This window comes from Peromyscus maniculatus, chromosome 14 (genome assembly GCF_049852395.1).
Source record: "Peromyscus maniculatus bairdii isolate BWxNUB_F1_BW_parent chromosome 14, HU_Pman_BW_mat_3.1, whole genome shotgun sequence".
NCBI lineage: Eukaryota > Metazoa > Chordata > Mammalia > Rodentia > Cricetidae > Peromyscus > Peromyscus maniculatus.
The window spans coordinates 38,676,380-38,693,230 of NC_134865.1; the positions used below are offsets into that span (position 1 = coordinate 38,676,380).

At 42.2% G+C, this 16,851-nt stretch overlaps 2 long non-coding RNA genes across 3 annotated transcripts in view; one reads left to right on the forward strand and one right to left on the reverse strand.

Annotated features, from left to right (window-relative positions):
• LOC121822365 (uncharacterized) overlaps positions 1 to 16,851 on the reverse strand; it is a 70,926-nt gene that overhangs the window by 23,140 nt on the left and 30,935 nt on the right. For both annotated transcript variants that reach the window (XR_006063409.2, XR_006063413.2), the window contains exon 2: positions 9,824 to 10,004. This is a non-coding gene — a long non-coding RNA (uncharacterized LOC121822365). The remainder of the gene's footprint in view (positions 1 to 9,823; positions 10,005 to 16,851) is intronic.
• On the forward strand, positions 4,398 to 9,907 carry LOC143268440 (uncharacterized). The gene is made up of 3 exons (XR_013044347.1): positions 4,398 to 4,516; positions 7,291 to 7,405; positions 9,815 to 9,907. It is a non-coding gene; the product is annotated as an uncharacterized LOC143268440 (long non-coding RNA).

A 16,851-nucleotide genomic window follows, 5' to 3' on the forward strand; every position in this document is an offset into this window, starting at 1 on the left:
TTGTTTATCATCACACTTGGAGACAGGTCAGCTCTCCTGTCCCACTAAACACATTCTAGATGGCCCCATCCTCACAGCTTTCTCACCTTCTAAAAATTCACCTAATATCAACATATTGGAAAGGAAGATTTCAATCTATAAATCTGAGGCAACACAAACATTCATAGCAAGGAGTAGAGAAAACGACATTTTAAAAAAATGTCTAGACTGCAATAGAATCTTAAAATTCTCAGCTGTCCCTGGCACTGTTGCTACTGTCAGCATAAATTCTGTCCCCAATCTTCACATTTAGACTTTGCTGTCTCTCCTCGCCAGTCCAGAACTGTAAGTCCATCACAACACTGGCATTTTGGTTAAGAATCCATGTCTTCTAGCCAGGTGTGTAGCCTTTAGTCCCAGCACTCGGGAGACAGAGGCAGGTGGATTTCTGTGAGTTCCAGGACAGCCAGAGCTACATAGTGGGATCCTGTTTCAAAAACAAAAAACAAACAAAAAAGAGTCTATGCTCCCTGCTCACCCAACTTTCTCTCTCCCTCTCCCCGATCTCCCTCTCTCTCCTCCCCTCTCCCTGTCTCTTTCCCTTTCTCCCTTTCTCCCCCTCTGCCCTCCTCCCTTATCTCTTCCCCCTCTCTCTCCAGGTTGGAAGGGCCTTTGAGAGCAAAGGTCTGTTTAACCTCATCTTTGTTTCTCTCCTCTGCCATGTCATTCCCAGCTAGAAAGATTTTCTATGCTGAACTCAGCTGAATATATCAGGGCGTAATAAAGCTTTCTTGAACTTTCCCCATCAGAAATCACTAAAAATGTGCAGTATTTCAAAAAGTCTAAATTCGCCTCCAGAAATGCTTGTGAAATGTATTTCAACACACATACCCAACACTAAGAACATGCTGACGATGTCAATCCCCATAGCTGCCCTTTATTGCGGCTTATTGCTGTTTAATCAGGAAATAGGTTATCACTTCTATGTAAGGGTTCCAGTTTGAAATTTTCTTGAACTATAAGATAAACACTCATTATGCAAATGACCACTAGTAAATTATTTACAAGAGGTGTTATTCTATCAACAGTGATGCTGTCACAGAACCTTTCTCTCCCAAATTCTCTCCCATTTAAACCAGGACATTTCCATCTCACATGAGGCGCTGGTGTATATTTGGGCCTAAGTGAGTAGTTGAATAAACAGAGCTACTGTTATTGTTACTGTGAATATAGTTTCCTTCCCCAGTTGAAACTGATTATTTCCTTTTTTCCATTTCAAAACATTTTTGTTCAAATGTTCAAATATGGCTGATTGTAAGCCATATTCCTTCTGAAGCAATGTACCTTTTAATTTTCAACCTAGAATACACAGACTGTCATCTACGAAGTAGGATGCTATTGTTAGAGAGATCAGGTGTCCCTAATTGGTGATTTTTCAGGGAGATAAGGGATTACAGGGAAGGGGTGCTTCCTGCTAATTTATGCAAAGCCAAGACAAGAAAGTCCATAGTATATAAGAGGCACTGTTACTACAACAAGAGTTATGCATTTCCTAGACACATGGACTAAAAGCAGTTCCCTACTCAATGTACTTTGCTACTTCTGCTGCAACTTACGTAACAAAATGTTGTTTTGCTTTCTTTATAACAGAAAAGACATAGACCAATGCCCCTTGCAGATAGAATGCCCTACCCCAATCCAGGATAGACATCTACTAGGAAACACCATTCTATGCCCTGGAAAATCTAATAGATCCAATCTTTGAGACAGAGTCAGACTGGAAATTAGGTAATGTCTCCTCTTCTCGGCCATTTATTGTGACACACAGCAGACATGCAAGTATGACTTCCAAGGAGGTTATGAGGGAGGCATCTTCCAGCTTATTGGAAACAAACAGGGACCAGCTTCCCTCAGAGGAAGAGCCAGCCAGAGAAATCAATAACATTTTCCCTGCTGCTCCAAATACCTCCCCACCAGGCTCACTGATATTTACCATTTTATGACTACAGTTTGTTCCTTAGTATCCTCATAAAGACACTCCTGGGCCAGGTGTGGTGGTACATTCCTGGAGTCTCAGAACTTGGAATGCTGAGGCAGGGAGAACATACATGTGTAGCCAAGACAGAGGTACATAGCCAGACCCTGTCAAAAAGAAGAAGGGGAAGGAAAAGGAGAAGGAGGGGGAGGAGGAAAGCATCCACCCTTTACTCTCACTTTGGGGAAAGAAGTTGATCAAATCCATCCTTCAGAGCACAAGAACATGGACGAAGAGGAAGAGAAAAGTTGCTGGCTAGCCACTCCCTGGCTTTGCCTCCAGCCTTGTAGATCGACCATCTTGGTCAGTCCTGGGAATGTCCCCATCATTAACAGAACAGCAAAGAGCCCCCCAACTAGTGCTTCAGAGGAACTAGTGTGGCCTTGGATATAGAAATAGAATGTCATTTTCTGCAAGTCCCCATAAGTGACTTGGCTTTCTCTTAGAATTCTGTTGTCATGAGTCATATCCTAGAGGCTTTGGGAAGGCACGGAGATCTCTCAAATGCTCACTGTGGCCAATCTATCTAAAATAAGAGCACAAACTTTTTTTTTGGAGGGGGGGATCTGGAGACACCAAGGAACAGATCCAACTCATTATGGCCACACTCAGCTGTTGTTAAGACAGGACGATGAGTCCCTTGCAGCTGCTGCCTTTTTCCTCCACCTGTCCATCAAGGCTCCAGCTCAGGCTAGTTTCCATCTGCCTGGCTTTATCAGGGCAACTGCAGCTGCAGTTACAATACCAGAAGCTTCGATAGCATCCCTCTGTCTCTGTCCCTCTTTCCCTGATTCTAAATTTGGACATAGTCTCCCCTTTTCTTTCAGAGGTGCCCAAGGGAACGTGACAACCTAGGCAGTTATTTTACTGCAAAGCTTGTTCAATCATATTTTGAGCAACTGGAAATAAACTGGTAATCTATGTCTGAAATACCCATGAAGATGTGTGAGAAAAGCCACAAAACTAAAGGTGATAGTTACTCTTTAAAAGACCACTGGCCTTTCTACTTCATCAGGAGTGAAAAAATAATAACCCAATTTCTGTTTGAAGAGCAATCTATGTGGGATGCTCTGGACTATGATCCTTAGCAGAAATATTTTTGTCACTTCCCCAATATTGTATGTAAGTGAAGTTGGCATGTTTCACAGGATGTCTGGAGCCTGCCTCTCATTCTCAGCTTACTTAATCCAGAACCCGCCTTCATTCTCCATGAGAACCATGGAAGAATACGAAAGCCCTGTTACCTCCCAGCCCTGCAGCTATGGGAAACAAGCTACACACCTGCAGCTGGACGGTCAGAGTTCTTTCCAGTTGTGCCACCTTAACTCCTGTCAATCATGCAGCTCTCTAGAAACAAAGTCACTAATGTATGACCTCACTATCTCTGGAGACGCTGTGTGCTATAGAGACGTTTCCTGGTTCAATCTGCAAGACCTCTAATAGACCTGGGGGAACATAGCCTCACTCCTGGAGCCAAGGAAACCATAAGCACAGAGCCTAAAATGTTTGCATGCCCAGTGATAAAGCTGAGGTGAGAAGCAAAGCCTAACCCATAAGTGATGATTGTCTTATTTCTTGATGACCTCTGTGTGTGTGTGTGTGTGTGTGTGTGTGTGTGTGTGTGTGTGTGTGTTCCCATGTCAGTGTTATGGTTATGAAGTATGGATAAATGTTACCAAGCACATGGGGGGAAAGCACTTGAATTTTTCTAATAAAATTCAGGAATGATTAGCTTGTCACAATTAGAACCAGTTGACTTTTCCAAAATTAGATGACCTTTTTAACTAGAGCAACTGAAGTCTAATTAAACACAAAGATGGTGAGGTTTCACTCAAGAATCAATTTCTAAGTTCAACAATTATTTTAGTGCCACGGTCCTGCTTACTTTCAATTGAAAAGAAATTGATAAACAATTGTTTAAGTATCAGCTATACCCATCAAAGCATTCTTTCGTGGTTTTCATTATCTATTTTTGAGATATCAAAGTATAAAGGCCTTGAAAAGTAAAGCTATCAATAATGCAGCCAAAATCAACTTTGCAAGACAGAGCCAGTGGCCTTGTCATGCAGGAGGTCACAATGCTCAGACTGAGCCTTTCAATGCGACAGGAAAGAGGAATGAGCATCAGCAACCATCGTTCTAGCAATGTCCAGATCTACACCAAAAGACTCACCATAGGATAATCTGGGAAGAGTCTAACATGTTCTTTCCCTTGACCTTCCAGAAGTAAATGAAAGACTGTCTTCAGGTAGGGTGTGTCAATGTTTAAATGAAATACCTGTTATTATTTTAAGGGTATTTAAAAACAATAATAACTTCTTTTCCACTTAAAGTGTTGCCAATGCATTTTTATATTCATTTTTGTTTTCTCCTCTCAACCCTACAGACAATTATGTTCAATAACAACCCATTCTCTGAAATTCAGGCTGAAAATCTCCCTGACACCATGAGATGCCATGTTGAGGTACAACTCGGAACTTGAGGATAGTCAGAGAAAAACAGGTATGTCCCACCACACCAGTGGCCCTCCAGGGCAGAAAGCAGGGCGGATACCAACAGGAAATAGTGGGGTTATTAGATATGGCTGAACAGGAAGCAGGCTTAGCTCATCTCAGTAGGGGTTCTGTAAGGGGAAAAGTCTAAGACTGTAGCTATCCTGGAGGAGGAGGAAACTTCCATGGACGTTTTCTGAACACATTAGCATCCACACAAAGATCAGGGAAGAAGCTTTGCCGTACCCATAGGTCTGAGGTACTGGGGTCCTTGACATGTTGTGCCCATGTGAAACATTCCGAATTCACTCAGGGGTTCCTCTGTTCTCCACGGTGCATGTAATCAAACCGCAGCAGAACAAAGAACACAACAATCCTTGGAGCTCATGCTGTATCAGACACTGAATGGAGAATCCACGGAGCCCTACTACAGCAAACTTGAGTCTTACTTTAAGATGTTCTGTGGAAGTTGGTTCCACTTCTGGGCTCATTAAGTGAAAACAAGACACATTGAATGTTTTTAGGCAACAAAGCATGAAAGCGTCCATTTTACAGACCAAAGAATGCCAAGTCACCAGACCAGGGAATGGATTTCGGAAGAACAGAGCCCTTATTTGAAACTGAGCCAGCATTCAAAATGGAGTTTTGCCAAAAATCACACAAAGAAAAATTTTGTTTCATTTAGAAAATTGCTAGTTTTGAGTCACAGTGTTTAAATATGAAACCTAAGTATCTATTGAAAGAAGCTACTGAAAAGAACAATGTTCTTCGATGATGGTGTTACTTCAGACAGCATCTTAGCTTCCAAATATCCCAAAGGAAATGTTTTCCCTTTGTCCACGCAGTCTAAATGTCTGCCTGTTACTGAAGCATTTCCATGTACTGTTGAAATACCATTGTCTTCTCATTTCTTATTAAAAACAAAACAAAGCACAACTATCATATGAAAAGATGCTGAGCAAATGGAGCAGGTTTGGGACTGCAGTTCTCAATTGTGGGCAGAGGATCTCTGGGTATCCCTGAAATTGCCCAGGACAGCTGCCAGGGTCTCCCTTCTCCTACCACACAGCTGTGTGAAGCTGGTCTCCCCAGGGCAACACTGTCAGTGCATGAATCCAGCTGCTTTTCCTTAGACCAGACATCAACGGGAGTTGCTAAAATGTAAAACAATGTCATTATTCTCACTAAACTAGCTTTTACTTTGCAAACATAAATTTGATGTTTTTGTTAACATGTGATAGATGTCATATTACAACCTTAAAATGGAATGCTAAAAATATTAACTTTGCTCAATTTTTCATCCTAATACATTAAATAGCAATAGATTCCATTCCAACAGAGACTCTGGCATCCTCAGAATTTCTAAAGGAATTTTGGTACTAAAAATTGTGAGACTTCAATCGAAAATAAAACATAGCATAAAAAACAAATAATAGAAATGAGTTTAGTATTATAATAAAGAGATGGTGTCTCAGTTGAAGGAATAAAGAATCAGAAAGAAAAAATATTTTTTCAACAAATTTGGAAAGGGGGCATGACATTTTAGGCAAAAGTCTTATATAAGAGACCAAAGAATATGGGAAAATACAATCCAGACAAGTGCTTTTCCTGTTGAGAGTATCATGGGAATTTGTTGAGGAGCTTTGGGTGTATTCGTTCTAGTTCACCCACAGAGAGAACTTTCTATGGAAGAGAATATTACAGTACAAGTGATGACATGGGTGGACAAAAATATTTGTAGATTTGACAAAGTTTCAGTGAAATTAATTGAAGACCCTAAGTCAACAACAAATGAATTGATTTTAATTAACAGACAATTCAAGGCACAATCTAAATTTTAAGTAATTTTGAATTGGTTACATAAATTGCTGTATCCTGATGATGCACTCTGCCAGTTACTTTCTATAATAATAATGACTTGTAAAAGTGATCACAAACGAAGCCGGGCGGTGGTGGCGCACGCCTTTAATCCCAGCACTCGGGAGGCAGAGACAGGCGGATCGCTGTGAGTTCGAGGCCAGCCTGGGCTACCAAGTGAGTCCCAGGAAAGGCGCAAAACTACGCAGAGAAACCCTGTCTCGAAAAACCAAAAAAAAAAAAAAAAAAAAAAAAAAAAAAAAAAAAAAGATGAAAAAGTGATCACAAACGAGAAACTAGTCTAGGAATAGAATATTTGGAAGTCTAGAAAAAGATGGGAAGGCTTGATAGCAATGAAACGATGCTAATATTGTTTATGTGTAAATGATGTGGTTATTATTATATTTTGTCCTTTTGTAGATTTATATTTTCCACAAATAATAATAATGATCATAACATTACAATAAAGTTGCTTTGTAGAGCTGACATTCCTGTTCCTTTGAGATGGTCCCGAGTTGGGATCCTTTCCACCCCCATCAGCCACTCCCAGGGACTCCTCTGTGGTTTCAGTAGGAAGCTAGTCTCTTCCTCTTTATTTAAACTTCATATTGCTTGTGGATTCAATGGCTCCAGGGTGTGCTAAGTGATTTTATTCTGCAAATTGAGAACCAGATAGTTTGGAGTAGCATGATGAAGCCTTCTAAGATAATGAGTGTAAATTAATGAGAAAGTATGCCCTCTAGGTTTCCCTAAGAGTCTTTTCTTCTGTGACAGGAGACTCTACAAATGCTTATCATAAATAATGTATTGCTCTGTGACATACTAGATACCTGACATGAGTGTTGCCATGGGAACATCAATGTTCATACACAGTTTAATTCTATTCCAGAAGCTGAAATGAAAGTTTGAATTATCTTTATGTTACAGATGTGGTAATGTAGGCATTGGGGATCCAAGCAGCTGGCCCAGGTCCCACAACAAATCCGAGGAAGAGCTGGAATGAGTCAGCGGATGACCAGGCCATGCCACTCCACATTTGCAGGTGTTTTGAGTGTGAGTGTGACTGGGCAGGACTCTCCACTAGGACGACATGAGGACAACATATACAAGTTCAAAGTGGGCATTGGTATCCTTGTTACCTGGAGCAGCTCCTGATTCAGCTCCACAGCTCAAAATTACTCTTAGGAGTGGAAGTCACCAAACCACCAAAATGACTCCCCTGGCCAGAGACTCTCACTGGGCAAGCAGAAGTCTGGGCTAGCAGGAAGGAAAGGAGGCAGAGTGCACCCTCCAGGGAGAAGGGCTGGAAACATCTAGAACTCTTAGTCTAACAAGTAAGCCCCATGAGGAGCACACAGTAGGGATGTAGTTGAGAAGGTTAAGAGATTTTGAAGTAGTAACCACCAAAGGCAGTAACAGCTGACTTGCTTCTCTTCTCCCCTGGGTTTTTCCTTACAAAGGAGAAGGGAACATCCAGGGTTGACTTGGTGCTAGTGTGTCTAACCACTCATTATTCATAACCCACATATGGCACTGGAAGGTAGAGCATTAACATCTTACAGGTACAAAACAGAATTGTGGGAAAGTTGACTCCATTTGTGCAATATCATCTACTGATGCCCACTTAGTTTATGAAAAAAGAGAAATGGCAAAAGATCTGACTGGAGAACAGCAGCATTTTATGTAGAGGTTGTAGGCTAGGAAAACAAAGTAACAAATAATCAAAGACTTAAAAAAAAAAGCTGAATTATTATTCCATGAAATTAATATAAACAGGGTGTCTGCCCATTCTTGGTCACATTGTAGGAAATAATACTTAATTTTTCTTCATACAAATAGCAAAGGATTAATAGGAGAAAAGACTCTAACAGCTAGGTTTCAACTGTTTGTTCTGGATCTGGAGAATGGCATAGATCTCTGGACCAAAAGTCTGCATATGTTCTACAAAGGGTCAAATGGGAGACATTCCAGGTTTTACAGGCTACAAAGGGCCTCTTCCAAAATGTAAAGTCACCCACAGCTTAGCTGCTCCAAAACATAATTTTCTGTGCTCTGCTCTGAACTATTACACCAAGGCTAAGTGCCACAAAGGGCAGCAGGGCAGGAGGGAGAGAGTGGAGCCATCAACTCCCCAGCCCTTGCTCACACTTGGGCTATGTTGCTCACACTGGTTCTCTAGCCCCTGGAACAGTGCCTGGCATGTACACTTGCTGACTAGTGAATGAGAACTGTGTTTGGAAGGCTGGGGAAATGTTACAATTTATCTCTACCTCTCTCTGCCCTCATCTTTGTAAGGTGAAACTAGGCAATGGCTTGGATTGGCTCTTCTCTGCATTCTAGAATTCACAGTAACTGGCCTTTGCTCTCCTCTTCCAGATCAATAATGAAATGACTAAATATTATGATTTGAAGACCATGTGTTTTATAGTATAGTGTCTATGTATATATTACCAGTGCTTGGGTCTAGAAATTTAGCTCAGGTTTAGCATGCCTGAGAATCTGGGCTTCTATCTCCAGCAATGAGAAGAGTGTTTGTTTATGTATACACACACAGAACTACACTGGGCGGGGGTTAACATGGTACAGAGGCTTCTTTTATGTGAAAGTGCTGTGCCTAAGGGGACCTGGGTTTTTCCTTACGAAGAAGAAGGGAACATCCAGGGTTGACTTGGTGCTAGTGTGTCTAACCACTCATTATTCATAACCCACATATGGCACTGGAAAGTAGAGCATTAACATCTTACAGGTACAAAACAGAATTGTGGGAAAGTTGACTAATTTGCTCAAGTTCCCACAATAAGTAAGTTTCAAACCAAGTCTCTCTCTCTTAACTCGGGCTCTTTAGGAGAAAGCTATGTTTGCTAGAGTTGAATTTCTGGTTCTGCCTACAACTTTCCCTGTGACCTTTGTGATGATCATATCCAATAAAAATATAAGTAGCTTCCTCCTCTGGGGCCAGTAAACTTCCCAAGTGTTATAAGATAGATCACAGCACTTCTTGGTGTTCAATAAATATTTACTGAATCTGAGTTTTGTTGACCACGTGAACTGACACTCTCAAGCAAGAAGGAAGTGTGTAGAAGAAATGCCCAGTTCATCACCCCTTGACTGTCTACCAGAGAGGATAAAGAACAGGGGAAGCATAGTTCAGTGACTGTGCTGGTGGGGCTGTCAATACAGCCAAGAGAGAACAGAGATTCGATGAGAAGGGTCCAGCTTCTGGAAGAACATTATCATTTGATCAGTGAGATCCAAAGATTGTTGGTTTCACTTTTGTTAAGAACAGAACATTAGTCTGAAATCTCATACACAAACAAATACAAAACTATTCTTAGAATAGCTCCCATGGATCCCCTCGCTTAGTGCTGGGTTTGGAATGCCTTGCTCTTTCATCTCCCTCTTGCACAGACACACAAGCTACACTGTTTGCTCTTCCTCTTCTGCTCTGCAGAGTACTTACCAGCTGAAGGTTCTCCTGTGCAGCGGTGGAGAGAACTTCAGGCATTAACTTACACGATCAGGAGTATGCATCTCTCCATTTTTGGATCCAGTGTTCTCTGAAAAGGTCCTGCTCTCATGCAGGCTCTCTCCATGTGCTGTGGAACCACCACCTGCAGTTCAGTTTGATTCATCCTGGGTACCTGCAATTTCAGGAAAAGGAAGTTGCCTTGTGGCACAAGTGCTTTCAAGGCCTTGGACTGTCATCAGCTGTGTGCCACCCTGACCTTGTGGCAATGACTGGAGTAATTAGAAGTTATGAGGCCTGTCCTGCTTCATTGGGCCAGTACTGTTCCCAGACACAATCCAAACTTCACTCCTGCAGTTCCCAAAGACAAAAGCTCTGAGGTTTAAAATCCTGAAAATAACAATCACAGAGGATCAAAATCCTGAGTATTAAAATCCTGAAGCCCTCCCTCCACCCACAATACCCATAAAAACTACACAGGAGGGCTGCAAGGCCAACAGGCCTGCACTTAGCCAAACAGCCCAGGAGTGCTGGAAGGCCTCTGCTCTAACTTCTCCATTTGTGCTAACATTCCCTCCAGCTTGATGACACTGCAGATTTTAATGAATTAAAGCTGCTTTTGCTTGAAGAATCCAGTGAAGTTCCTGGCTGGTTCAAAAGTAATTACATGCACGGGAGCATCAGAGAGCACACTGCCACGCTGCTGTTCAGTCCCCAGAGCACTTCTGTAAACCTGGGGTCTGTGTGAGAGTGCATGCTGGGCAGAGTCTGCAAACACAACACCTGCACAACACAGCACAGAAGACTGACAGCGTGCAGACTAGAGGATGCTTGTGTCAGGGCCTTAGTAGAATGTCAAACCAAGAAGAAAGCAGTTATGATTGTATTTTCTAAGGAAACACATGCCCGGAAGGAAAAAAGAAATCAGCGTTTTGTTGTCATTGTGTGAGACTGTGGCACTAAGGTAGGACTTAGCTAGGTTGCTATTGCTGTGTGAAATATTGTGGCCAAAAAGCATGTTGGAAAGGAAAGGGTGTATTTGACGTGTGCTTCCACATCACTGTTCATCACTGAAGAAGTCAGGAGAGGAACTCAGAGCAGGATCCTAGAAGCAGGAGCTGATGCGGAGGCCAAGCTGGGGCCCTGCTTGCTGACTTGCTGCTCATGCTTTGCTCAACCTGCTTTCTTATAGAACCCAGGGCCACAACCCCAGGGACAGCACCACCCACCGTGGGCTGGCCCCTCCTGCATTGATCACTAATTAATAAAATGCCAGGCGATGGGGATTTAGCTCTTGCCTATAGAGCTTAAAGCCCTGGGTTCAGTCCTCAGCTGAGGGGGTTGGGGTGAGGGGCGGGGATACCCTACAGACCTGCCTACAGCTGGATCTTATGGAGGCATTTTCTTCATCTGAGGCTCCCTCCTGGTGACTCTAGCTTATGTCATGCTGACATAGAACTAGGCAGCAGAACAGCTGTCCACTGCACAGCAAGCCTTCAGAGTAGTTTAGCTGGGGAGCATGGGGTAGCCCTCCCCTGTGCGGTTGACTATAACCTGTCTTTTTGTACATCCGATTAGCCTTTATGTGGAAGGGCTGCCCTCCCTCCCATTTTCAGTTTTATGTTTTCCATCATTTTAAATCGCCAGCTTTGTTTTTTATAATTTGCTACAATCTATCATTTCATCTTTCCATCACATTCAGTACTGGAGGTATGAAATGTGGAAAGACTTCTAGAGAGCCCTCTTGCGTTGTGTGGGTTTGTTTTACACATTAAAATTAGTGAAAATCATAATGTTACTTTTTCTATGTGATTACAATGCATGTTTCTAAAATCATTGAAACTTGGCTGGAAATATGACTCAGTGGTTAACAGCCCTGGTTGCTCTTGTAGATGACTCAGGTTTAGTTCCCAGCACCCACATGGTGGTAGCTCACACCACTCATTACTCCAGTTCCAGGGGATCCTCTTCTGACCTCTGACAGTGTGGGCCTATCTGCTACACAGACAATATACAGGCAAAACACTCATACACAACAATAAAATAAGTCTAATTTTTTTTAAAAAATTGAAATTTTTTCAAGAAATGAAGAGATTCCCTTTTTGTACATCTGTATCTTCGAAAAGCAAATTTTCCAAAATCCAAGCTCCTGGGCAACTGCATATGCAGGCTTGACCCATGGAGCCTTGTGGTGGATCTTGCCAGAAGACTCTTACTGTCAGTTGTGGTATTTTGAATGACCACAGTTACAAAGGCTGGTGCCCACAGTAATCAACTACACTGAGCTGTGTCTACACATTTCATCATCTGACCTGCTTCTGTGTGAATATGCTCTGTGAGTTATGTCAATGCAACTGTCATTAGTGCACTTGAGTGCTTCTACTTGACAACTACGCATGTTAGTGTTGCTTATTCTATGATGTAAGGTATCTAATAAAATTGTTTTTCACAGAGATTGCCAAACTCTACCTCTTGAGTTTGGGATTAAATATGTGCACTACCATGCTCAACAATACTTACTTTATTTCTGTGTCTCCGTGTGGGATGCTTTAGTTACTTTTTTATTGCTGTGATGACGAAGGCATCTTAAAAAGGAAGTGTTTAATTTGGCTTAGGGTTTCAGAGAGTTAGAGTCCACGGAGGCAGAGCAGAGGAATAGCAAAGAGCTCACATCCTGACCCACAGTTAGGATGCAGAGAGAAAGAGAGAGAACACTAGGAAGGGCACAAATCTTTTGAAACTCCAGAACCTGCCCCATCCTCTCCACACAGTGACACACTTCCTCCACTGCCTCCAACAAGGCCACACCTCCTAAAATCCTTCCCTAACAGTTCTACCAACTGGTGACCAAATATTCAAATATAGGAGCTGTACTCAAACCATTCTCCTTCAAACCACCAAATGGGGTAGGTATGTGCTCATAAGAGCAGGTGCCTACAGAGATTAGAAAAGGGTGCTGGATTCCCTGGAGCTAGAGTTTCAGGTGTTTGTGGGCTACCTGATGAGGATGCTGAGCCACCAGCTCAGAGATGACACACACATGTTGTCATACCTGTCTTTTTATATGGATGCTGGGGATATAAACTCAGGTCCTCATGCTTTGTCTTGGTCAGTGTTCTATTGCTGTGAAGAGACACCATAGCAATTCTTAAAAAGGAAAATATTTAGTTGGGGCTGGCTTGTAGCTTCAGAGGTGTAGTCCATTATCATCATGGTGGGAAGCATAACAGCGTACAGGCAGACACGGTGCTGGAGAGGCAGCAGAGAGCTCTATACCAGATCACCAGGCAACAGGAAGAGAGTAACACTGGGCCTGACTTGGGCTTTTGAAACCTCAAAGCCCCACCCCTCCCCCATAACACACGTCCTCTAACAAGGCCACACCTACTCCAACAAAGCCACACCTCCTAATCCTTCTCAAATATCGCCTCTCCCTGATGGATAAGCATTCACATAGATGAGCCTATGAGTCATTCTTATCCATGCTTGTATAACAAGCACTTTACCAATGGAGTTCCTCTATCACATTTTCATGTCTCTTAAATAAATTCTCTATTTAAAATATAAATAAATATATTTTTCAAAATTATTAAATTATTTTTCCAGAGTTTTACTTACTGAATTTTGATGTCTTGGTATTTCATCATTTGGGGTTGGAGCATTTGATACTGTATCTTTCAAGACTGTACCTCAGAGCCAGGCAAGTTTCAACCCAACATGTGGATGGAGAATGCTATACTGAAGTAATTCTGAGCACACAAAAGTTTACATCCACCCTGAGGTTACAGACATGAAGAAGTAAGCAACCCAAATGGAAAACTGAAGAGCAGATTGGCTGAGGTGACAGCATACAGAAGAGTCAGAACACTTCAGGAATGAGAGAGGAAGGGAGGAGATGGAAGATGTGATCTGTGGTGTGGACTTGTGTTTAGACAACAGTCCCCAAGGGAAGTGGGGCTAGATTGCAAAGCCATCAAAGGATTATTTATCATCAGGATAAGAGGAAAAGTCGTCAGTGAGTGCCTGCATAGGATGCTGTGTGGGAACCCAGATTACAGAGTCACTAGGGAAGACTGCAGGAGACGTTTTTGCTGTGGTCAGTGGCCAGGGGTGAACGAGTACAGCAGGACTTAAGCCTCATGAGTACAGCAATTTCTTATTTATTTTGGACAAAGTATCTAAAGGAAAAGACTTAACAATTGTTGATTGGCTACAAATAGCACAGAGCCAATCCAAGAGAAAGGCCATTTCCACCATATCAAGCTAGTAACTATAGTGGTTCGATGTTTTAGAATCAAAAAGATCCATTTATATACTGACTTCTTCATACATTGGTGATAAGATCTTGGCAAGTTATTTATTCACGTACCTTGGCTTCTTTCCTTGGAAAGTAAGGATTGTCAAGTTCAAGGTGTTTTGTGGTTTATAGTCAACAGAGATAACATTAGCAAAAGGTCTTTGTGCAAAGCCTAGCACACAAATGCCAACTCAACATTGGTTATTGTCTCAATCTGTTTTGTACTGTTATAAAAAAAAAATCTGAGGCTGAATATTTTATCTAAGAGAGAGAGATTTGTTTGGCTCACAATTCTGGTGGCTGTAATATCCAAATAAACAGCGTGGTGCTGGTGTCTATCTACCTCATAATGTGACAGGAAAGACGAGGAAGTGGGCTTTTGTCATGCAGGTGAGGAGAGATGTCACATTTGTTCATAACACATGCTGCTCTTATGGTAACCTGCCAAAGTGGGGATTCCTTGTAAGAGAAGACCATTATTCTTTCTTTCATGATCAGTATCCTCATTGTCTAATCATCTCTCATGAGGTCTGAAAAGCCCTCCATTGTGGAACCACCATACTGGGTATCAACCTTGTAACACACAACAAATATCTCACACTATAGAAGTGACAACATTACTTAGAAACAAAATTATCGCTCTATACAAATCAGTATGACATAAAAATGACACCAGAGCATGTAACATAAATCAACTGAGTAAATAGCTCTGCTGGGAGCTGGGTGTTGACATTTGTTTTATTTGTTTGTTCTTTTAAGACAGGGTCTCACCAAATAGCTCTAACTGTCCTGGAACTCAATATTTAGACCAGGCTGGCCTCAAACTCAGAGATCTGCCCCAGGATTAAAGGCATGTGTGTGCCACCGCCACCCAGCAAACTAGAACCTGAACTAGAAGTTCTTATAGCATTTTTTTTTAAAAAATTCACTCATTCAAGAACATTTGAACATTACATGCTAGCAAGCAGGTGCCAGGAGTTTCAGATACAAAGATAAGGAAGATAAAGCCTCTGCCCTTAAAGGGCCCACAAACCAGAAAAATTGCAAGGCTTCAGCATCAAGCTGAGTACTTCAGGGAGAGGTTTGCTCAGCGATGGGCCAGAGCAGTCCGCAGCCAGTCCAACTCAACTTTGCAAGGCTCAGGCGCATGGGTGTGGTCAGCTTCATCTTCCTGGTTGGAGTTAAGTAGGGGTTCCAGATCTATAATCATGGAAGGCCCCTTTGAGAAAGAAAACTGACAAATGCAAATCCAGGTGATGCAGGTGGGTGCGTCCCTACCACTCTCCTGACCTACACATCGCTTCCGAAGGTTGCACTGCAAAGCTTTTCATTTTTTATTTTTTTGATGGTGTATTTCATCTAATTTCTCAGATGGGGAAAAGAACAGCACAGAAAACAGACAGTTAGCAGCAGCCATAACCACGCTTTTAGACTGGGGGGTAGCAGAAAGGCAGGGGGAAAAAAAGGTGAATCTGCGTGGGTGGGCACGCAGTGATGGGGCAGCCTCTGGGAACAGAAATATGGTCAAAAGGGGAAAAGTAATACAAACCAGAGATTTGGCACATGCACTTACAAAACAAACAAAATGACAGAAAAAGAATTGGAAGGAAGGGAAAAGAACATCTGATCAGAGAAAGCTAGATAAAAGCAAGATCAGAAAGGACAAGCAGGAATTTAGGAGCAGACAGGAAGTTGAACTGAGCTCCAAACCCCAGAACAATCAAAAGAAACAGACAGTTGAGGACTGAGAACAAGAGTTGGAGGTGAGCCCTTCAGCAGGGTACCAGTCTACAGCGGGGACGTGACTTGGAAAAGACTACAGATACATTTGATAAGCCCTTCCATGCATTCATTTCAACAGTCACAAAGTCAGAAAGTCCCTGTCCTCACAGAGCGAGTCTGACAGCTGAGCAAGCAATTAGTACAGACTGTGGTATACCAGGACGCAGCTGGAAGGCAACTGTCCATCCAGTAAAGACTACCATTGTCCCCCTAAGCCCAGAGGTTGCTCCTGAGTCTGTTCCCAGGTTCATATCAACCAGTTTAGAGTTGTGCATACCTTAGCCAAGCTAACAATGCCCCCAGAACACAAACTTGTTAGTTTATAGTAAGAAAAATGAATATGAAAGATTTGGATATTTGTATGCTGTGATTGGTATAGTCCTTCCTGATAGACAATCTGAATGGGGGTGGATTGCTCTCGGAGGACTGTTCAGAGACAAGTTCACTAGAGAATAATGCAGATGAACTGAAGGCTCACACAGTCCAGGGCCCCTTGTGTTCCTCTATGTGCCTGCACGTCATATACCTCAGAGGAAATGCCTGTGCTCATGGCCAGGGCATCCACCCTGGGTACCATGGGTGGAGCTGTTGTGAAGTCTCTCTTAGTTTCCCTGTACCCTCTCCCACTTCAATATAACTCACTGGATAGAATTTTTCTTAGGCAGTCTTGTCCTCCTAAGGTGACATGAGGATTGTCAGGTTATATTTGGTACTCAAAACCTGTTAGAATCAGACTTTATCTAATATATAAAATATATGCTATATGTAATATCATACTTTAATAATTTCTAGGTTCATGTGTGAGATATAGTATTAAACTCATTTTGGGAGTATACTGCTTTTTTTCATTCATCAGATCTAGACTACAGTAAGTATAATTGACTTTGGCCAATAAATAGGGTAGCACAGAGAAAAGAGGAGGAAGAAACTGAGGTTGGGTATG